The sequence below is a fragment of the Mobula hypostoma genome, chromosome 11 (genome assembly GCF_963921235.1).
Source record: "Mobula hypostoma chromosome 11, sMobHyp1.1, whole genome shotgun sequence".
In the NCBI taxonomy this organism is placed as follows: domain Eukaryota; kingdom Metazoa; phylum Chordata; class Chondrichthyes; order Myliobatiformes; family Myliobatidae; genus Mobula; species Mobula hypostoma.
The window spans coordinates 15,332,168-15,355,984 of record NC_086107.1 but is presented as its reverse complement, the minus strand read 5'-3'; positions in this window follow the sequence as shown (position 1 = coordinate 15,355,984).

Below are 23,817 nucleotides of genomic sequence, written 5' to 3'. Positions count from 1 at the left end.
CGGAGGGACCATTCCCTGCGGAAAGCGGAGAGGGGTGGAGAGGGAATGATGTGCTTAGTGGTGGGGTCCTGTTGAATGTGGCGGAAGTTGCGGAGGATAATGTGCTGGATCCGGAGGCTGGTGGGGTGGTAGGTGAGGACAAGGGGAACTCTGTCCCTGTTGTGGTTGCGGGGGGATGGGGTGAGGGCCGAAGTGCGGGAAATGGAGGAGATGTGGGTGAGGGCATCATTGATGATGGTAGAAGGGAAACCACGATTCTTAAAGAAAGGGGACATTTGAGATGTCCCAGAACGGAAAGCCTCATCCTCGGAGCAGATGCGGCGGAGACGGAGGAACTGGGAATAGGGAATGGCATTTTTGCATGTGGCGGGGTGGGAAGAGGTATAGTCGGGGTAGCTATGAGAGCCAGTGGGCTTGTAGAAGACGTCAGTGGATAGTCTGTCTCCAGAGATGGAGACCGAGACATTGAGAAAGGGGAGAGAAGTGTCCGAGATAGAGGAAGTGAATTTGAGGGCTGGGTGGAAGTTTGAAGTAAAGTCGAGGAAATTGACGAGCTCAGCATGGGTGCAGGAAGCAACACCAATGTAGTCGTCAATGTACCGAAGGAAAAGTTGGGGAGCAGTACCAGAATAGGTTTGGAGCACAGACTGTTCCACATAACCAACGAAGAGGCAGGCGTAGCTGGGTCCCATGCAAGTTCCCATAGCTACACCCTTAGTCTGAAGAAAGAGGAAAGAGCCAAAAGAGAAGTTATTGAGTGTGAGAACCAGTTCCACCAACCGGAAGAGGGTAGCGGTGGTGGGGAACTGGTGAGGTCTATTATCCAGGAAGTAGCGGAGGGCTTTAAGGCCTTCTTGATGGGGAATGGAGGTGTATAAGGGTTGGACATGCATAGTAAAAATGTTGCGGTCGGGACCGGGGAATTGGAAGTTATTGAAGAGGTGGAGGGCATGGGAGATATCCTGGATGTAGGTGGTGAGGATTCTTCAAATCCTTCCCCATCTTTCATTCTTCAGTCCTGACGAAGGGTTCCAGCCCGAAACGTCAACTCATCGTTTCTAACTGATGCTGCCCGACCTGCTGAGTTCATCCAGCGTACTGAAAGTGTTGCTTTGATCACAGCATCTGCAGATTATTTTGTGTATACAAACTCCTTACAGGGCATGGCGAGAACTGAACCCGAGCCGCCTGTTCTGCAAAGTATTGTGCTATTGTGCCACCCTCTATTTTGTAAATTATGGAACAAAAGCAAATCCTTCACCTATGTCACACCTGCAATACAAATATAAAATGCTCAGCAGGTCAGGCAGTTGCTGTGGAGAGAGAATCACAGTTAATGCTTTAAGTCAAAGACCGTCAAAGTATTGAATCAGTGTCTGGTTTACTGTCACCAACATCTGTCAAGAAATTTGTTATTTTGTGCAGTACAGTGCAATCAAAACAAATTACCATAGGTTACAATATAAAATAAGTTAAATAAAAGTGCAAAAGACTACGTCCATAAAATATGTCCATATCATTCATTGTTATATTGTAATTTGTCCTCTACTGTGACTTCTGTCTTGTTTATTAATTATTGTACAGGCCTGCACTGTTTTGTGAACTTTATGTAGTCCTGTGCAGGTCTGTAGTCTAATGCAGTTTTTATGTTGTTTTAAGTAGTCTAGTGTAGCCTTGTGTTGTCTCATATAGTCTAGTGCAGTTTTTATGTTTGTTTTATGTAGACTAGTGTAGCCTTGTGCTGTCTCACATAGTCTAGTGCAGTTTTGTGTTGTTTCATGTAGTACCAGGGTCCTGGAGGAACGTTGTTTTGTTTTTATTGTGTACTGGACCAGCAGCTTATGGTCAAAATGACAATAAACTTGACTTGACTTTATATAGGAGCAGAATTAGGCCATTTGGCCCATCGAGTCTGCCTCATCATTTCATCATGGCTGACCCATTTCCCTCTCAGCCCCAATCTCCTGTTGACGAGACCATAAGACACAGGAGCAGAATTAGGTCATTTGGACCATTCCAAAAAAAGAATAATGAAGTAGTTTTCATGGGTTCATGGACTGTTCAGAAGCCTGAAAGCAGAAAGGAAGAAGCTAGTTCTAAAGCATTGAGCGTGAGTGTTCAGGCTCCTATAGATCTTCTCTGGTATGTCCTGGACGGTGAGAGACCTAAATGATAAAGCCACTGCGTTTTGAAGATGGTCTTGATGTTCTGGAGGCTTTTGCCCATGATGGAGCTGGCTGAATTTGTGACCTTCTGAAGCCTCTTATTGGCCGGCTGGTGGCGTAGTGGCATCAGCGCCGGACTTCGGAGCAAAGGCTCCCGAGTTCGAATCCAGCCGGCTCCCTTGCACGCTTTCCATCCGTGCTGGGTTGAGTGTCGAGCTAGCAACTCGGCCTCGTAAAAATAAGGAAGCCTGCTAAAAAAACGCCGTCACGACGGCGTCCCGATGACTCCACTCGGAGTTAAGGGCTTTCTTCTTCTTCTTTGAAGCCTCTTGTGATCCTGTGCAATGGTACCTCCATATCAGACAATGATACACCCAGTGAGAATGGTGTCCACAGAGCATCTTCAGAAATTCACTAGTGTTTGGTGACAAACCAGATCTCCACAAACTCCAAATGAAGTATAGCCGCTGGCAAGCCTTCTTCATGACTGGTCAATGTTGCCAATGTTTTCTGCTTTTATTTCGCGATAGAGTGCTTCTTAGCTTTTGCTTAAAATACTAATGAAATGCACTTCAGTGACTGAATGGATTTTGTGTTCATGTGATAATTGCAGTAAAATACAGCAGTAATTTTCGTAACAGAGTGTTCTCATCACTGCAGCACCAAAGGATTAGTTTCAACAAAGTGCTGCCAATGCTTTGTCATGTAAAATACACTGCTGTGATGTAGGAAAGACAACAGCCAGTGTGTGCACAGCAAGATCCCACAAACCGCAATGTGGCAGTGCTCTGGATTGTGTTGACAGCTGTTACAGAAGTTTTGTTCAGCACTTACACTCAGTGGCCACTTCACTTGGCACACCTGTGCACCTGCTCATTAATTCAAATACTGTTTCTAATCAGCCAATCATGTGGCAGCAACTCAATGCATAAGAGCATGCAGACATGGTCAAGAAGTACATTTGTTGCTCAGACCAAACATTTGAATGGGGAAGAAGTGTGATCTAAGTGACTTTGAACATGAAATGTCTGTTGGTGCCAGATGGGGTCGTTTGAGTATCTCAGAAACTGCTGATCTTCTGGGATGATCATGCACAACAGCCCATAGAATTTACAGAGAATGGTGCGAGAAACATCCAGGGAAACATAGAAACATAGAAACATAGAAAATAGGTGCAGGAGTAGGCCATTCGGCCCTTCGAGCCTGCACCGCCATTTATTATGATCATGGCTGATCATCCAACTCAGAACCCCGCCCCAGCCTTCCCTCCATACCCCCTGACCCCCGTAGCCACAAGGGCCATATCTAACTCCCTCTTAAATACAGCCAATGAACTGGCCTCAACTGTTTCCTGTGGCAGAGAATTCCACAGATTCACCACTCTCTGTGTGAAGAAGTTTTTCCTTATCTCAGTCCTAAAAGGCTTCCCCTTTATCCTCAAACTGTAACCCCTTGTTCTGGACTTCCCCAACATCGGGAACAATCTTCCTGCATCAAGCCTGTCCAATCCCTTTAGGATTTTATACGTTTCAATCAGATCCCCCTTCAATCTTCTAAATTCCAACGAGTACAAGCCCAGTTCATCCAGTCTTTCTTCATATGAAAGTCCTGCCATCCCAGGAATCAATCTGGTGAGTCTTCTTTGTACTCCCTCTATGGCAAGGATGTATTTCCTCAGATTAGGGGACCAAAACTGCACACAATACTCCAGGTGTGGTCTCACCAAGGCCTTGTACAACTGCAGTAGTACCTCCCTGCTCCTGTACTCGAATCCTCTCGCTATAAATGCCAGCATACCGTTCGCCTTTTTCACCACCTGCTGTACCTGCATGCCCACTTTCAATGACTGGTGTATAATGACACCCAGGTCTCGTTGCACCTCCCCTTTTCCTAATCGGCCACCATTCAGATAATAATCTGTTTTCCTATTTTTGCCACCAAAGTGGATAACTTCACATTTATCCACATTAAATTGCATCTGCCATGAATTTGCCCATTCACCCAACCTATCCAAGTCACTCTGCATCCTCTTAGCATCCTCCACACAGCTAACACTGCCACCCAGCTTCGTGTCATCCGCAAACTTGGAGATGCTGCATTTAATTCCCTCATCCAAGTCATTAATACATATTGTAAACAACTGGGGTCCCAGCACTGAGCCTTGCGGTACCCCACTAGTCACTGCCTGCCATTCTGAAAAGGTCCCGTTTATTCCCACTCTTTGCTTCCTGTCTGCTAACCAATTCTCCATCCACATCAATACCTTACCCCCAATACTGTGTGCTTTAAGTTTGCACACTAATCTCCTGTGTGGGACCTTGTCAAAAGCTTTTTGAAAATCCAAATATACCACATCCACTGGTTCTCCCCTATCCACTCTACTAGTTACATCCTCAAAAAAATTCAATGAGATTCGTCAGACATGATTTTCCTTTCACAAATCCATGCTGACTTTGTCCGATGATTTCACTGCTTTCCAAATGTGCTGTTATCACATCTTTGATAACTGACTCCAGCAGTTTCCCCACCACCGACGTTAGGCTAACTGGTCTATAATTCCCCGGTTTCTCTCTCCCTCCTTTTTTAAAAATTGGGGTTACATTAGCCACCCTCCAATCCTCAGGAACTAGTCCAGAATCTAACGAGTTCTGAAAAATTATCACTAATGCATCCACTATTTCTTGGGCTACTTCCTTAAGCACTCTAGGATGCAGACCATCGGGCCCTGGGGATTTATCTGCCTTCAATCCCTTCAATTTACCTAACACCACTTCCCTACTAATAAGTATTTCGCTCAGTTCCTCCATCTCACTGGACCCTCTGTCCCCTACTATTTCTGGAAGATTATTTATGTCCTCCTTAGTGAAGACAGAACCAAAGTAATTATTCAATTGGTCTGCCATGTCCTTGCTCCCCATAATCAATTCACCTGTTCCTGTCTGTAGGGGACCTACATTTGTCTTTACCAGTCTTTTCCTTTTTACATACCTATAAAAGCTTTTACAGTCAGTTGTTATGTTCCCTGCCAGTTTTCTCTCATAATCTTTTTTCCCTTTCCTAATTAAGCCCTTTGTCCTCCTCTGCTGAACTCTGAATTTCTCCCAGTCCTCAGGTGAGCCACTTTCTCTGGCTAATTTGTATGCTTCTTCTTTGGAATTGATACTATCCCTAATTTCTCTTGTCAGCCACGGGTGCCCTACCTTCCTTGATTTATTCTTTTGCCAAACTGGGATGAACAATTGTTGTAGTTCATCCATGCAACCTTTAAACGCTTGCCATTGCATATCCACCGTCAATCCTTTAAGTGTCATTTGGCAGTCTATCTTAGCTAATTCACGTCTCATACCTTCAAAGTTACCCCTCTTTAAGTTCAGAACCTTTGTTTCTGAATTAACTATGTCACTCTCCATCTTAATGAAGAATTCCACCATATTATGGTCACTCTTACCCAAGGGGCCTCTCACGACAAGATTGCTAATTAACCCTTCCTCATTGCTCAAAACCCAGTCTAGAATAGCCTGCTCTCTAGTTGGTTCCTCGACATGTTGGTTCAAAAAACCATCCCACATACATTCCAAGAAATCCTCTTCCTCAGCACCTTTTCCAATTTGGTTCACCCAATCTACATGTAGATTGAAGTCACCCATTATAACTGCTGTTCCTTTATTGCACACATTTCTAATTTCCTGTTTAATACCATCTCCGACCTCACTACTACTGTTAGGTGGCCTGTACACAACTCCCACCAGTGTCTTCTGCCCCTTAGGAGTGACAGTTCTGTGGGTTAAAATGCCTTGTTAATGAGAGAAGTCAGAGGAGAATGGCCAGACTGATTCAAGCTGATCGGAAGGCTACTGCAACTGAAATAACCCGGCATTACAACAGTGGTGTGCAGAAGAGCATCTCTGAATGCACAACACATTAAACCTTCAAGTAGGTGGGCTACAGCAGCAGGACACCACGACCGTACACTCAGTGACCACTTTATTTGGTATAGGAGGCATCGAATGAAATGGCAACTGAGAGCATACGAGACGATGCAGGTTATGGTGAAAAGTGTTGGGAAAGGAGGATGGATTAAGAAAGGAAGGATTCAAACCAGCTGATGGGAATTGCCTGCTTATCAACGTGACCTCAGCCTGGAAGCAGTGCCCAACACAGACTTGTGAAGGGCAGGATACTCGATGCCTATTTAGCTGAACCTCCTTACACTGGAGTCCCACTGTCTGCACTGGGATGAGAAATTGGCTTTGGAAACTGCCCAAAAATGGAGTGAAGCTTTGCCTTCTGTTAAAGTTGTCATTTGTTTTAAGTTTATAAATTACTCTGACATTAACAAAAATAGTAAAATTCAGATTACGTAAAAAATAAAATATTGTCAGCTCAGACTCAAAAATAATTAGATGATTAAAAGCTATACACAAATAATTATTTTAAAAAAAAGCAAATTCTCCTTCCCAAGCCTACAATCTGCAAGTCCTACGATTCCAGTCAGAAAGAAAGGGGACCCACGTCCTGCAGCCCAGAATCAAACTGTGTGAATTCTGGAGAATTTCGCTGAGTCTTTGATCTGCCCTTGGAATGGCAGGCATATAAACCTGACCCCTGAGAGGCTGATTTTCTTCACTTTCTCTAGCTGGACACCTGCAGTTCCGTTTGGACTCATTAACCACACAACACGAACCAGCCACTGCACAGACTGTTTTTTTGTGAGGGTTAAATATCTGCAAGAACACCAGAGATAATCCCCTGAAATTCTTCAAAATGGTTCCTGGTGGTCTTTTGCTTCCAGCCGAGGCAGCAGAGAGGGCTGTAGGTTAACATTGCATGATTTCTATAACTTACTGCAATTTCTCCCCCCACTTCTCTCTTCTTCCATTCTCTATTCTGGCTCCCCTCTCACCTGATCTCTTCTCCATACCTGTCTAACACCTCTCTCTGATGCTCTCCTCCTTCCCTTTCTCCCATCGTCCACTTTCCTCTCCTATCGGATTCCTTCTTCTTCAGCTCTTGACTTAACCTCCTATGATTTATTAGCTTCTCACCTTATCACCTCTCCCCCACCCACCTACCTTCTCACTCACCTGGCTTCACCTCTCACCCTCTGGCTCGAACTCCTTCCCCTCCCCTATCCTCCTATTCTGGCTTCTTTACCCTTTTTTCCCACTTTATCTGACGAAGGACCTCAGCCCGAAACGTCAACTCTTTACTCCATTCGGTAGATGCTGCCGGACCTGCTGAGTTCCTGCAGCATTTTGTGTGCACTTCTCAGGGTTTCCTGCATCTGCAGAATCTCTTGTATTTACAACTTTGCAAGTGATGCATCTTGAGATGCACTCCCTCACTACAGTGCGGAAATATCAGCTTGGACTGACACTTCTAGGGGTGCAGAACTCCCTCAATATGGGTCTGATCTATCAGCTTAGACCTTTGTATTCAGGCCCCTAGAGTGGGAATTGAACCTGGGATCTTCCGATTCAGATGAAGAGAGCTTTCAACAGTAAGCGCAGCTGAGACTATTGATACAAATGGGTAAGAACACAAACACACTCAATACATGGCTGCCTAAAAGGTGCCAGTGGGTGCCCTAGCAACACGGAGGGATAGAAGTCAAGATATTGACCTTCATTGCCTGGGCAGGAAGCAGCAACCATGGCCGCTGATCACCCCTTTTGTTCAGGGGTCACAGAGGAAAGGAACAAGGTTTGAGTTTCAATTGCTTTTTTTCTGTAAGATTGTGTGAACAGCTCCCAGACTGTGAGAATCACAAAGGAGTTCTCTTGAATTGCTGAGATTTGGCTTAAGTGTTTTAAAGCAGTACACAGCGATAACCGACTGTCGGATTTGGCCAGAAGCTGTCTGAAATCTGACCTCCATTTGTTGAACTTCCCTCGGCAAGCATGCATCCTGATCCTCAGACAGAGGTCACGTTGATAATTTGTGTTCCCAAGCAGGCAATTCCCACCCAGAGTCAGCTGGATTTGAATCCTTACCCTTCTCTTCCGTCTGTCCTTCCCAACACTGCCCCCCATGATCTGCATAGCCTCGTATAGGTGCTAAGTAAAGCTTCCTTAACAGGTGTTGGTTGGATAAATTCTGATTCCGTGCATGCAGGTGTGCAGTCAACATGCCAATGCAAGATCTAACATGCAGCCACTAATCGTAAAGAAACACTTGAATGGTTAATCCCCTGATGCTGAACTAAGCCTCACCAAGTGTCTTCATGTAGAGCTGAATGAGGAATCCAGATTGTAACAGCTGTATGAATACAGCTGTAGGATTTTAGCTTGTCCTGAAGTAATATAGTCCAGGAGCACCTTTGGCTACTTTTGACAAAGCCTTCATTGAAATCAAAATCCTGCATCATGACTAAGAGTGGGAAATGTCACGAAAAAAAAGGAAACGTCAACAATTCCTTTCCCACCCACAGATGCTGCTTGGCTGACGGAGTTCCTGCAGCAGCTTCCATCTGTAGTCCTTTGGGTCTACTTCCAGAAGCCCAGTGTCCAGATTTTAAATACTGTGTTAAGTATTTTAAATACTTAATTACTGGAGAAATTAAGTGATGCTGTACAAATGCAGATCTTGCTTTAACATATTTTTATATTCAATGGATAGACTGTAGATGCTACAGAAACTAGATGTTCTGTATGTAATCTAATATCAGTCTTCACAACATGCTGGAGGAACTCAACAGGTCGGGCAGCATCCGTGGAAAAGACCAGTCGACGTGACGAAGGGTTCCGGCCCGAAACGTCGACCGATCTTTTCCACGGATGCTGCCTGACCTGCTGAGTTCCTCCAGCATGTTCTGAGTGTTACTTTGACCCCAGCATCTGCAGATTATTTTGTGTTTACTAATATCAGTCTTGGTCTGTCTTGTGTTTCTGTGATATCACACCGGGGGAACATTGTATCATTTCTTAGTGCATGCATTACTAAATGACAATAAAAGAGGACTGCGTGTCTTCATAATCTAAACTAATCTAATATCTTGTTTCAGAATCGGAATCAGGTTTAATATCACTGGGATATGTTGTGAAATTTGTTAACTTTACAGCAGCAGTACAATACAATACAATACATAATAATAGAGAAAAAAATGTGAATTGCATTATATAGGTAGTGTTCAAGGGTTCCATGTCTATTCGGAACTCAGATGGCAAAGGGGAAGAATCTGTTCTTGAATCATTAAGTATGTGCCTTCAGGCTTCTATATTTCCTTCCTGATGGTAGCAATGAGAAGAGGGAATGTCCTGGGTGATGGGGGTCCTTAATGATGGACGCTGCCTTTTTGAGGCATTGCTCCTTGGCTACACAGAACATAGAACAAAGAACAGTGCAGCACAGTACAGACCCTTCAGCCCATAATGATGTGCTGACCTTCCAAACCACTCTGCGATCTGTCTAATGCTTCCCTCTTGTATAGCCCTGTCATCTATGTGCCTTCCTAGGAGTCTCCTAAATGTTCTAATGTATCTGCCTTTACCACAATGTTCCATGTACCCCACCTCTCTGTGTAATAAGCATACCTCTGACATCCCTTGTATGCTTTCTTCCAATCACTTTAAAATTGTGCACTCTCGTATTAATCATTTCTGCCTTGGGAAAGAGGTGTTGGCTATTCGCTCTGTCAATGCCTCTTGTCATTATATCCATTTCTGTCAAATTCCCTCTTATCCTCCTTCCCTCCCAACAGAAAAGCCCTGGTTGGTTTTGTACAGTCTCTTTTTCTGCAGCCTTGCATGATTTACAGTGCTCTGCAAAAATCTTAGGCACCATAGACTTTTTAAGCAACACACATCTGCAAATTTTCTGTTGTTCTAGATTTTTTTAATATGGTTTCAGATGGTATGGTCTCCATAGAGTCCTGATCTCAACATCATCAGGGCTGAAGAGGATTACCAGGAGAGACAGAAGCAAGGGAGACAGCCTAAGTCTGCAGAAGAACTGTGGCAAATTCTCCAAGATGCTTGGAACAACCCACCAGATGATTTTCTCATTAAACTGCACAACAACATGCCAAAGAGAATTGATGCTATTTTATAGGTGATGAGTGGTTACACCAAATATTAATTTAATTTAGTTTTTTCTGTTTACCGCTCTTTATCGTAATTTTTTTCGATAATTAGAAACTTTCCATTTGACTATTTTTGAAAGCATCTTCACTTTACAGAGATTCGTTTACAGACTTTTGTACAGTACTGTATGTATGACTTATATCCTGTGTGTTGACTCTAGCAGTGTACCTATGATGTTGCTACAAGTAATTTTTTTTATTGTACCTTCACCTCCTTGTACCTGTACCTATGACAATGATCAATATACCTGTGGATTTGATCTTGCCCACTGGAAATACAAGAGACTATAATGCTGGAATCCTCCAGCACTTTGAATGTTTTTCTTGTTCCCTCCCTCTCTGTGTAAATCAGGTTCACTTATTCATTGCCTGTACATCTAAACATACAGTGAAATGCGTTGTTTGCGTCAACAACCAACACCACCTAAGGAAGTGCTGGGGGCAGCCTGCAAGTGTTGCCAATCATGCTAACAAAGCACGCCCACAACATTCAGCAGAACAACACAAGCAAAAATAATAACAACACTACAAAAAAACCCCCAAAACAATAAAAGCAAAATAAGCTCCTTTCCCACCTTCCTAACGACATACTGAGAGGCCTCCAACTCCAGGACTAACCACCTCTGGGTATCTGACCACCGTTCATGGTCTTCGGATTCTCATACTCCCAGAACTCCAAGCTCCGGACACACTGAACCGGGGTTTGGCCTACAGGCCTCAATCTCTAGACATTGGACTTTGACGTCCTCAATGAACTTGCAGACACAGTCTTCAGTAGACATCTGTTTTCTCTCATGGACCTGCCCCCTCCCTATCTGAATCACCTCTGCCATCCTTCCAAACCTCTGGGAACGCCAATGTTTCTCCAGTTCTAGCTTCTTGGCCATCCCCATTGATGATGAGGCCTTTAGCCTTCTGAAGTTCCTTCTCTAATTCTTTCTGTTTGCCACCCCTTTGAAAGTCACCCAACCATCTCTTTGACCAAGGCAGCATGCACAAAATGCTGGAGGAACTCAACAAGACTGAAGGGTCTTGACTCAAAACATTTATTTCCATAGATGCTGCCTGACTTGTTGAGTTCCTCAAACATTTTATGTATGTTGCTCTGGATCTGCAGCCTCTGCAGATGATCTTGTGTTTATATCCTAAGAAATCTCATCATGTTCCTGCTGTCCCTCACCAATTTTAATAGATGCACTATAGAAATCATCCTGTACAGACGCATTCTTCTTGGTATGGCGACTGTTCTTCCCAGGACCACAAGACATCGTAGGGAGTTGTGAATGCACCAGTCCATCGTCGATATTAGCTACCCTGCTATGTATTCTATCTGTATCTCTCGCAGAAAATTTTGAGTTTATCTGTGACCAAGGTTTTCTTTCCCTCTTCGAATTACTCCTTATATTTTTTGGTGTCAATCTTTTGTTTAATAACTTACCTATAAATGTACCCCTGGTTCATTTGCCTACCATAACATGCCCTATAAGTGGACATTGTTCCTCCTAAATTTGGATTCCCTGGGAAAGTAGAAGCATTTACTCTGTGCTACACCTTCACAATTATAAAGATTTACATGAGGTCATCATTTTTTTGCAAGGGAAAAAAACTGCAGATGTATCAGTGTTCCGTGATAGCTTTAACACTGTGGAATGCTGAGAACTGACTCACAATGTTAATCCATTTCTGAAAAGACAATTGCATATGGCCCTTGTAACACCTATCAAGATGGTTGCTCAAGGCAATTTTTTTTGACACATGCGTTTTCATTTCATGCTGATCTGTGGAACTAATAAGTGGCATTTACAAAAAACAAGACATTCTGCTGATGCTGGAAATGGAAAGCAACACACACAAAATGCTGGAGGAACTCTTAGGCAGCATCAATGGAAATGAATAAGCAGCCGACACTTTGGGCGAAATTTTCCTGAATTTATTTCAGAGCATGTTCGGGCATCCTTTATAAATATTTCTTTCTTGACTTATTGAGATACGGAACTTTTTTAAGTTATCGAGCAATCCCCCGATTTAAACCTCGTTTAATCAATGACCAACCTACCAACCGGTACGTTTTTAGACTGTGGGATGAAACCCATGTGATTACAGGGAGAGTGTATAGTGGGAATTGAACTCAAGTTGCTGGTACTGTAAAGCGTTGTGCTAAGCACGATGCTACCATGCCACCCCAAAAGTTTCCTTATGAAATTTCCATACATTTCATTGATATAAATGGAATATTGTTCTGCAAAATGTCGAGCACATAGCCAAGGCCTATTTCTTAAAGAATAAACAACAAACTAAGTTTAAATAGTTTTAATAGAATTGGAATGGGAATCAAGTTTCCTATCACTGACATATGTCATGAAATTTATTATGTGGCAGCGGTACATAGAAATCTATAAATTACAGTGGGAGATATATTAAAAAATAAATTGAGTAAGTAGCGCAGAGAGAGAGCAACAAAAAAGAAAACAGGTTAACACATTCTGAGCAGCAAAATGGTGAAAGGAATTTAATCTTCACATCAAAGAAAGTAGCTCGGGCTTAATCTGCCCCAGCAGTATTCCTTGAAGTTAATTGTCTCCACTTTATTGAGAATGCCCTAATTGTTAGCAATTAGCTCCTCCATTATCCAATACTCAGTGTTGTTTGATTGAAGAGTTTACCGACTGGAGCTGGCTAAAAGAAGGTAAACCATTTCCCCACAAATTTGCTAATAATTTGACTTTACTCTTTAACCCACTGAATGACATTTCATTCACACGTCCAGGCAGACTGCAAATTGTCATGTATAAACCCACTCGTCCCCCCCCCCCCCCCGCTGCTAGTGATAACAAACAGACAAACATTGCATAAATAAACAAGAATTCTCTTCCTGAAAACTGATTCTCCTCATGTTGGTATCTGTGGAATTTGATAAACCACCCACTTTGCTCCAGTCTGGTTGAGTCTCTCCTCAAACCTCTTCCCCTTTCATCTGTGCTCTCAAAAGACAAGCACAATGTTAATGAAGTGCTGAAATGTGGCAAACAGCTTGGTTGAGAAGATATGGCTGTCCTCTTTTTTTGTGTTGCACTGATTTTATTTGCTAGACTTTACTTTTTGGGAGTCCAAAAGGATTAGCATTTTGTTTTGACTTTTGGAGATTGCAAAGGTGCAAACAGTTCTTGGCTAATTTATGTTTCAGAACAAACTTTAGATCATCTCCAAGGATCGTGTTTCAAATGACTTTTTAGAGAGCTTTTTAGCTGCTTTGTCAGCTGTAGCACACTTGGAAGCACTCTCACCTCTGACTCAGAAAGCTGGGTGTTCACATCCCACACCAGAACATCCATCTAGGCTGATATACCTGAAAGCACACAGTAGAGTTAGAGGAGCAATGTTTAATGGAGGCATAATCTGTCTTCAGGTGATTAGGAGTGAGCCTGTGGCACTATTGCCAACAACAATGATGCAGAGAAAATGTTTCGAGATTTTATTTATTTAAAGATACAGCGTGGTAACTGGCCCTTCTGGCCCAATGAGCTCATGCCATCTAATTACAGCCATGTCACCAATTAACCTATGTACTAAATTTGGTGGTGGTGGGGGGGGTCTACTGCACTGAGTTGTAACCTCAACCAGCTCTATCATGGGCACTAACCACCATCGTATCCAGGACACCTTCAAGGAGCTATGCCTCAAAAAGGCGGCGTCTGTCATAAAGGACCCCCATTGACCAGGACAAGCCCTGTTCTCATTGCTACCATCAAGGAGGTACAGGAGCCCGAAGACACACACTCAGGAATAGCTATTCAGGAATACTATTACACTCTATTCAGGAATAGCTTCTGCCCTCTGCCATTCGATTTCTAAATGGACATTGAACCCATGAACACTGCTTCACTACTTTTTAATTATTTTTATCTTTACACTACTTATTAAAATTATATATACGCTTGCTGTAATTCGCAGCTGATTTCTATTATTATGTATTGCATTATAGTGCTGCAGCAAAGGCAACACATTTCACGACATTTGCTGCTGATAGTAAACCTGATTCCGATTCTGAACCCGAACATCTTTGGACTGTGGGAGGAAATCAGTCCGCCTGAAGGAGACCCACACAGCCAAGGGGAGAAAGTATGGACTCCTTACGGACAGTGGTGGAATTGAACCTGGGCCACTGGCACTGTAATGACATTACACTAACCACTATGTTACCGTATCGGTCATTATTGTCAAGACTATAGGAGCTGAGTTACAGGGATAGGTTGTGTAGGTTAGGGCTTTAGCGGAATGAGGGCAAGAATGAGGACTGAGTACAGGGCTATGGTAGGAAACATTGTCACATGGTGTGAGCAGAATTATCTGCAGCTTAATGTGAAGAAGACTAAGGAGCTGGTGGTAGACCTGAGGACAACTAAGGTACCGGTGACCCCTGTTTCCATCCAGGGCGTCAGTGTGGACATGGTGGAGGATTACAAGTACCTGGGGATACGAATTGACAATAAACTGGACTGGTCAAAGAACACTGAGGCTGTCTACAAGAAGGGTCAGAGCCGTCTCTATTTCCTGAGGAAACTGAGGTCCTTTAACATCTGCCGGACGATACTGAGGATGTTCTACGAGTCTGTGGTGGCCAGTGCTATCATGTTTGCTGTTGTGTGCTGGGGCAGCAGGCTGAGGGTAGCAGACACCAACAGAATCAACAAACTCATTCGTGAGGCCAGTGATGTTGTGGGGATGGAACTGGACTCTCTCATGGTGGTGTCTGAAAAGAGGATGCTGTCCAAGTTGCATGCCATCTTGGTCAATGTCTCCCATCCATTACATAATGTACTGGGTGGGCACAGGAGTACATTCAGCCAGAGACTCATTCCTCCGAGGTGCAGCACAGAGTGTCATAGGAAGTCATTCCTGCCTGTGGCCTTCAAACTTTACAACTCCTCCCTTGGAGGGTCAGACACTGAGCCGATAGGCTGGTCCTGGACTTACTTCATTATTTACTGTTATAAATTACATATTACTCTTTAACTATTTATGGTTCTATTACTATTTATTATTTATGGTGCAACTGTAACAAAAACCAATTTCCCCCTGGATCAATAAAGTATGACAATGACTGTGAAGCACAGTGACAATTTGCTGTCGACAAGCAAAACTATTTACTACTTTATTAATGATGCTTTTTCTCGAAAACAATCACTACAATCAATAGCCTGTAACTTCCCTTTTGGAGCTGGGCTTTTGAACTGCCTGCATGACCTGGTATTTTTGTGGTGTGAACTGAAGTTTCGAAGGTGCATGATGGTTGCGGTGTGGTGCGTACGGGTTGAATCAAGGCCATGGGGCCAGGGGCGAGAGCCTATCGAAGTGGCAGGGTCCGGGTCTGAGTGACCTGAGGTTTAGCCGATTTAAGCGCCGGGCTTGATTAGAAAATTCAGTGTGTCAGGGCCAGAGGAGAGGGAGAGGTCAGTGTTCAGCTCACTGTTCTGTGAGATTTACTCATCTCTGTGCTGAACTGAGGCAGTGGCCTACAACTAGTGGGCTCACGGATCGGCTGCAGTGATGACTAGCGTTGTGACTGTTATCCGACCCTCGTGAACTGCAGTTCTGAATGCTATTTGCTTACTTTTATTGTTTGCATGGTTTGTTTTTTCTCTGCACATTGGGTGTTTGACGGTCTTCATTACTTAATGGGCTCTATTGGGTTTCTTTGTTTTGTGGCTGCCTGTAAGGAGATGAATCTTAATGTATACATACTTTGATAATATATACTCTATACTTTATTGTCGCCAAACAATTGATACTAGAACCTACAACCATCATAACGATATTTGATTCTGTGCTTCCCGCTCCCTGGATTACAAATCAATAGTAAATATTAAAAATTTAAATTATAAATCATAAATAGGAAATATAAAAATGGAAAGTAAGGTAGTGCAAAAAAAAGTGAGATGCAGGTCCGGATATTTGGAGGGTACGGCCCAGATCCGGGTCAGGATCCGTTCAGCAGTCTTATCACAGTTGGAAGGAAGCTGTTCCCAAATCTGGCCATACTTTGAACTTTGAACTTTGAGATCTTATAAAGGTATACAAAATTATGTGGGGTATAGATAGGGTTGATGAATGCAGGCCTTTTCCCCTCAGGTTGGGTGAGAATATAATTAGAGGTAATACTGTAAGTTCAGTGTGAAAGGTGAAATATTTAAGGAGAATCTGAGAAAGTCTTTGGGTGACATGGTGGTTAGCATAACACTATAACAGTGCAAACAACCTGGGTTCAATTCCTAATGCTCTTTCTAAGGAGTTTGTACATTCTTCCCATGACCATGTGGATTTCCTCTGGTATTCCAGTTTCCTTCCACGTTCCAAAGACGTATGGATTAGCATGTTAATTGGTCATATGGATGTAATTGGGCAGTCCAGGCTTGTCAATACTTAACTCTCAGTCAAAATCACTAAAATACAGCATCTGGTTGCTGTCACATTGCTTTTTGCTGGAGCTTGCTGTGGTCAAATTAGCCACAGCAGATGCTATATTACCACAGTAACAACATGCCAAATCAATTTCACTGTTGGAATTGGAAGATGAGGTGCAGTTTTTCATTGTCCCTGTACCTCAAGGTACTTCTGCATTATGACAATAAACTTAACTTGACTTAGGAACTATGTGTAAAGGTAGGTTAATCAGGTAATAGGAGTAGAATCACATCAAACTGTTAGGATCCTCCTGTTCTCTGTGGAAGGATCTGTGTCATCATTTGATCTCGCAAAAACTGTAAAACCAGACTGGAGGTTAAGTCTTCCTCATTCCAAGGGACAGCCTAAAAAGACTCTAAAGATGGCATACTTTTGCTCCCCCACTAGTATGTGCTCCAGAACACCATATTTTTACCTACTCCCACAATGTCCCATTACCAAGCTGACACTCTTGATGTTAGCAGGAATTACAAGAACATCAATCCCAATCTTCGCAGTGTTCTAGTGGTCTTTTGACAAAAAGGTTGTCAGAGTGTGTTCCAAGGAATTCTGAGAAAGGGGAATGGCACTAAATACCTAAGGATGGAAGAAGACCTGGAAAATCTGCAAATTAACTGATGTCTCAAGAACACCTTAACCTGAAATTGACAATGGAGAGGGTTCAGAGAAGATTCACAAGAATAATTCCAGGAATGAAAGGGTTACCATATGAGGAACATCTGGCAGCTCTTGGGCTGTATTCCCTGGAGTTCAGGAGAATGAGGGGGGATCTCATAGAAACATTTTGAATGTTAAAAGGCTTGAACAGATTAGATATGGCAAAATTATTTCCCATGGTAGGGGAGTTTAGGACAAGAGGGCACACTTCAGGATTGAATGACGTCCATTTAGATCAGAGATGTGGAGAAATTGCTTTAGTCAGAGGGTGGTAAATCTGTGGAATTTGTTGCCATGAACGGTTGTGGAGGCCAAGTCATTGGGTGCATTTAAGGCAGAGATAGATAGGTTCTTGATGAGATAGGGCACCAAAGGGTGTGGGGAGAAGGCAGGGGAGTGGGGATGACTGGAAGAATTGAATCAGCCCATGATTGAATGGTGGAGCAGACTTGAAGGGCTGAATGGCCTACTTCTGCTCCTATATCTTATGGTCTTATGAAATTTGAGGGATCATGAAGAAAAGATAATTCCTAACTCAGGTACTCCACTCCTCACACTATGAAACACTGGCTGCTAATAATGTTGTCACCAAAGAAGTGAAAATATGTTTTTAAATCTTGTAGCAAATGAGACATTTGCTCCATCTCCTCACTGGGTGAAATGTGCATTTTCCCATCAAGCACTATGTGTGTAACTGTAATGCAAACCAACATTTTGGACAGAGGTGAAATGCAAGGATCAACAAAAAGTTTTCGAAGTAAAATGTGATACATTTACATATCTGACAAGGATCTTTGAATTGTTTGTCATTTCTGTAAGAGGAGGCATGCAGGAATGAGATAGGTTGGCTGGTTGAGACAGTGAAGAAACATACATCAGGATGCTCTTCATTGACTACAGCTCTGCATTCAACACCATCATCCCCTCATATCAAATCAATAGGCTGCAGGACCTAGGTCTCAGTACCACCTGGTGAAGCTGGATCCTCAATTTCTTCACTTGCAGACCCCAGTCAGTTCAGACTGGCAACAAAATCTCTACAACCTCCATCAGTGCAGGTGCACCCACGGGCTGTGTGCAAAGCCCCCTGCTCTACTCCTTTTATACTTATGACTGTGAGGCTAAGTACAGCCCCAATGCCATATTGTATGCTGATGACACCACTGTTTGGAGGCAGAGTGAAAATCTGGCTGAATGGTGCCACAACAACAAACTTTCTCTCAGCATCAGAAAAGCTAAAGAGCTGATTATCGACTACAGGAGGAGGAAACCGGAGGTCAATAAGCCAGTCATCGTCAGCGGTGCAGAGGCGGAGAAGGTCAGTCATGTTAAATTCTTCAGTGTTACCATTTCAGAGGGTTTGTCCTGCATATATCATGTAAGTGCCATTGCAAAAAGGCATGGCAATACCTCTACTTTCTAGAAGTTTGCAAAGATTTAGCATGTCATGTAAAACTCTGACAAACTTCTGTAGATGCCTTGTGGAAACTATGCTGCCTGGTTACAATACAGCCTGGTATGAAAACATCAGTCTTTGAATGAAAATGCCTACAAAAAATAGTGGATACTGCCATTTCTATCACAGTATCACCATTGAGCACATCTACAAAGAGCGCCGTCTCGAGAAAGCATCACCCATCATAAAGGGCCCCCTCCGCCTGGCTCTTCTTCTCGCTGCTGCCATCGGTAAGGAAGTACAAGACTCTCAGTACCCACACCACTAGATTCAGGAACAGTTATTACCCCTCAGCCAACAGGCTCCAATCCTGAGTGGATAACTTCACTCAACTGATTCCACAAACTATGGACTCACTTTCATGGACTTTACAACTCATGTTGCCAATTAAATTAATTAAAGGCATCCGCTAGTCTTGCGAGACCATGGATCTGTGCCTAGAAAGTCTTCACTCTCCAGGGCATAGGCCTGGGCAAGGTTGTATGAAAGACGACACCAATGTTGTCCAAGGGAAGGGCACTAGGACCCATACAGCTTGGCACCAGTGTCGTCGCAGGGCAATGTGTGATGAAGTGCCTTGCTCAAGGACACAACACGTTCCCTTGGCTGGGGCTCGAACTCACGACCTTCAGGTCACTAGTCCAATGCCTTAACCACTTGACTGCGTGCCCATATATCTATATTAGATAATATAGATAATATCTTGATCAAAAAAGTATGACTATCTGTATTATCTATACTGTTGCCAATATCTATCTATCTATCTATCCATTTATTTTTTTTGTATTTGCAAAATTTGTTGTCTTTTCACGTTGGTTATTCGTCTGTATTTGTGTGCAGTTTTTCACTGATTCTACTGTTTTTCTTTTTATTTACTTTTAACAACAAATTTTGCAACCTATGTCATTTATAATAATCTTGATTCTGATTCTGAATTCCAGATCCTACTGTTTTTAATAACTGAGTCAATTGAGTAAAGCAGCACTAATGAGAGCAACACACACAGAACGCTGGAGGAACTCAGCAGGTCAGGCAGCATCAATAGAGGGGAATTGACGTTTTGGGCCGAGGCCCTTCATCAGGAGCTGAAAGGAAATAGGAAGAAGGTCGGGTGAGGGGAAGGAGTACAAGCAAAAAGGTGTTTGTTAAGTCAAGTGAGGGGCAAGGTTGGTGGGTGGGTGAGGGGTGATAAAGTGGTAATGACATGAATTGAAAAAGGAATATATGTGAATTTTGATTTCTTTTATAAATTACCAACTACTGGGAAGAGGAATCTTCACCACAGTATTACTGTGTTACGGCATCACTTTAAAGGGCTGTGCATTGTTGTTTTAGGCCTTGTCAAGGTTCGTGATATAAAGGATTACCTCTTTGATACTGGCCTTTAAATTGGGCAGCGTTCACACTGACACTCTCAGATCCGCTGTCTTATTTGTATATTTTTGCAATTCGATGCCTCTGAATGAAGTGTTTAACAATGTTTATTCACAATAAATCCAAACGAACTGTTGGGGTTGATTCAATGCAAATGATGATGCTTGAACAGGAAGTCAGCTGCGTCCACTTCTTTCATATATAATCTATCACAGGAGATCCTGCTCCCCCAGATCTATCCTCAGGGGCCTTCTGGAAGCCTTTAGATTTGCCTTCATTGTCGATACTCCATGAACACAGCTGAGCTTTGGCAATTACAAAGTCTCTCTGAAACATAGTTAAACTGCTGTATGCTGGAGAACCACGTTCTGTTTACCACTGACCATACAGCTTAACAATTGTCATCTCAAGCCTTTTCTTTTGACTAGATCTCGCATCATCTATTAATGGAGAAACAATATTTCTTGTACACGCTAGACTAAACACTGCAAGTTACCTTTATGGTTTAAATCTATTCTCTGCACAGGGATTTCTTTACACCCTCTAGCATATGTACACAATGAAGTGCATTTTTACAATGAAGCAGGATGTTTTTAATTACCTAGAGAAGGAAATGGTTTGTTGCAGTACACTGTAATTATAAAGAGATGTGCTGTTATTTGATATTTCAAGGAGACCTAACCATACATTTATGGCCATGTTTGAGTTATTCACTTTCCTTTGTTTTACTACATAGCTCCTGCCACTTATGTTTTCATAGTGTATAATAAATTATGTCAAATTATAAACGCCGCACAGGATATGAGAAAAAATTGCATTACCATAACTTGAAGATATGACCACAAATTACTTCAACAGGATTATATTTTTAAAGATAAAGATTTTTAAAGATTAGCTTCATTTGTCACATGAACATTGAAACATACAGCGAGATATATCATTTACCTCAAATCAAATCAACGTGGATTATGTCGGGCAGCCCGCAAGTGTCGCTATGCTTCCGCCACCAACGCAGCACGCCCGCAATTTACCAGACTTAAACACAAGCGGTTCTGCTGATGCTGGAGAGCTAAAGTAACACACACAAAATGCTGGAACAGTTCAGCAGTTCAGGCCACATCTATAGGGAGGAACAAACAGCGGAAGAGTCAGGCCAAGACTCTTCAGCAGGACCTGAAGTTGACACTTTACTCCTCTCCATAGATCAGGGGTTCCCATCCTGGAGTCCACAGACCCCTTGCTTGGTGGTACTGGTCCTTGGCATAAAAAAGGTTGATGCTGTCTGACCTGCTGAGTTCCTCCAGCATTTTGTGTGTGTTACTCATTAACCCTAACTGTAAACACAAAATAATCTGCAGATGCTGGAGTCAAAGCACACTCACAACACGCTGGAGGAACCCAGTAGGTCGGGCAGCATCCATGGAAAAGATCGGTCGATGTTTCGGGCCGGAACCCTTCACCAGGACTGTAGAGGGAAGGGGCAGAGGCCCTATAAAGAAGGTGGGGGAGGGTGGGAAGGAGAAGGCTGGTAGGTTCAAGGTGAAAAACCAGTAAGGGGAAAGATAAAGGGGTGGGGGAGAGGAAGCAGGGAGGTGATAGGCAGGAAAGGTGAAGAAGGAATAGGGGAAAACACTATGGGTAGTAGAAGGAGGCGAAACCATGAGGGAAGTGGTAGGCAGCTGGGGGAGGGTGCAGAGTGACATAGGGATAGAGGAAGGGAGGGGGAGGGAATTACCGGAAGTTGGAGAATTCTATGTTCATACGGGCTGGAGACTACCTAGACGTTATATGAGGTGTTGCTCCTCCAACCTGAGTTTAGCCTCATCATGGCAGTACAGGAGGCCATGTATGGACATATCTGAATGGGAGTGGGAAGCAGAGTTGAAGTGGGTGGCTACTGGGAGATCCTGTCTGTTGTGGCGGACGGAGCGGAGGTGCTCAACGAAGTGGTCCCCCAATCTGCATCGAGTTTCACCGATGTAGAGGAGGCCGCAACGGGAGCACCGGATGCAATAGATGACCCCAACAGACTCACAAGTGAAGTGTTGCCTCACTTGGAAGGACTGTTTGGGGCCCTGAATGGTGGCAAGTGAGGAGGTGTAGGGACAGGTGTAGCACTTGTGCTTACAGGGATAAGTGCCAGGTGGGAGATCTGTAGGGAGGGATGTGTGGACCCGGGAGTTGCGAAGGGACCGATCCCTGCGGAAAGCGGAGAGGGGTGGAGAGGGAAAGATGTGCTTAGTGGTGGGGTCCTGTTGAAGGTGGCTGAAGTTGCGGAGGATAATGTGCTGGATCCGGAGGCTGGTGGAGTGGTCGGTGAGGACAAGGGGAACTCCGTCCCTGTTGTGGTGGCGGGAGGAAGGGGCGAGAGCCAAAGTGCAGGAAATGGAGGAGATGCATGTGAAGGCATCATTGATGACAGCAGAAGGGAAACGACGAATAGGAAAATGCATCACCACACACCTCTCCTCTTCAACTTCTTTTGCCATGTGCCTATTGCACTAACCTATTACAACCTATCACAATCCCTTCCCAATTCACTATACTCTTAAGTTGCATCTTAGCTGTAAAGTGAGAAACTGTGGCTTGCGTTCTCAAGTTTGGGTCATTAAAAGTAAGGGTCCATGCACTGATCTTCAGAGAACAGCACAATTTACCTTCTTTCAGTCATAAACAACCATTCACCACGATGCTGTACTGCAGGGGTTCCCAACCTGGGCTCCGCAGACTACTTGCTTAATGGTATTCGTCCATGGCATTTACAAGGTTGGGAACCCCTGCTGTATTGCATGTTTCTGAGCCAACAGACCTCCAAGAGGACCACAACCCTGTCACGGTTAGGAGGCTTGCGTTCCTCAATGATCCAGAGTGCTACGTTGGCTGGAGTCAGGGCTTCATGTTTTGGTCCTTGGTAGGGTCACCCATGCCAAACAGGTCAAAGGCTAGAGGTTCACTGGTTCTCCAGTTCAAGGGTTCAGCTCAGGATTAACAACCCTGATGGGTAAAACAAAACTGTTATGGAAACAGCAGTGAAGAAAACTTCTACGCCTGAGTGTGACAGTGTTCCTGAGTCTCCACCCAGGACTTGCATGATTGACAGTAGTGAAAACTGAGAGGAAGCTACTGACACAATGAATTAAGCCCTGAATATGGCCGGAGATGGAGGACCTTCACTGCTGCCCTAAATGCCAGCGGTATAACCAGCAGTGAGTAAGTAGCCAAAAGAGGATGGTAGGGCGCTATGGAATGCTGGTGAACAGAAGGACCTAGGGATCAAAGTCCATTGTTTCCTCAAAAGAGTCATGGTGGATGGGGCAAAATGGTTGCAAAGTGGTTAGCACAATCTCTTTACAGCACCAGCGATCATCGATCAAGATTTGATTCCTGCCAACATCTGCAAGGAGTGTGTACAACCTCACCGTGACTACGTAATTTTCCTCCGGATGCTTCGGTTTCCTCTCACATTGCAAAGCTGTACGGTTAGGGTTAGTGAGTTGTGGGCATGCCATGTTGGTGCTGGAAGTGTGGTGACACTTGCCATCTGTCCCCAGCGCAATCCTTGGACTGTAGTGGCCATTGATGCAAAACGATGCATTTCACTGTACATTATGTGGTCCCAGTCA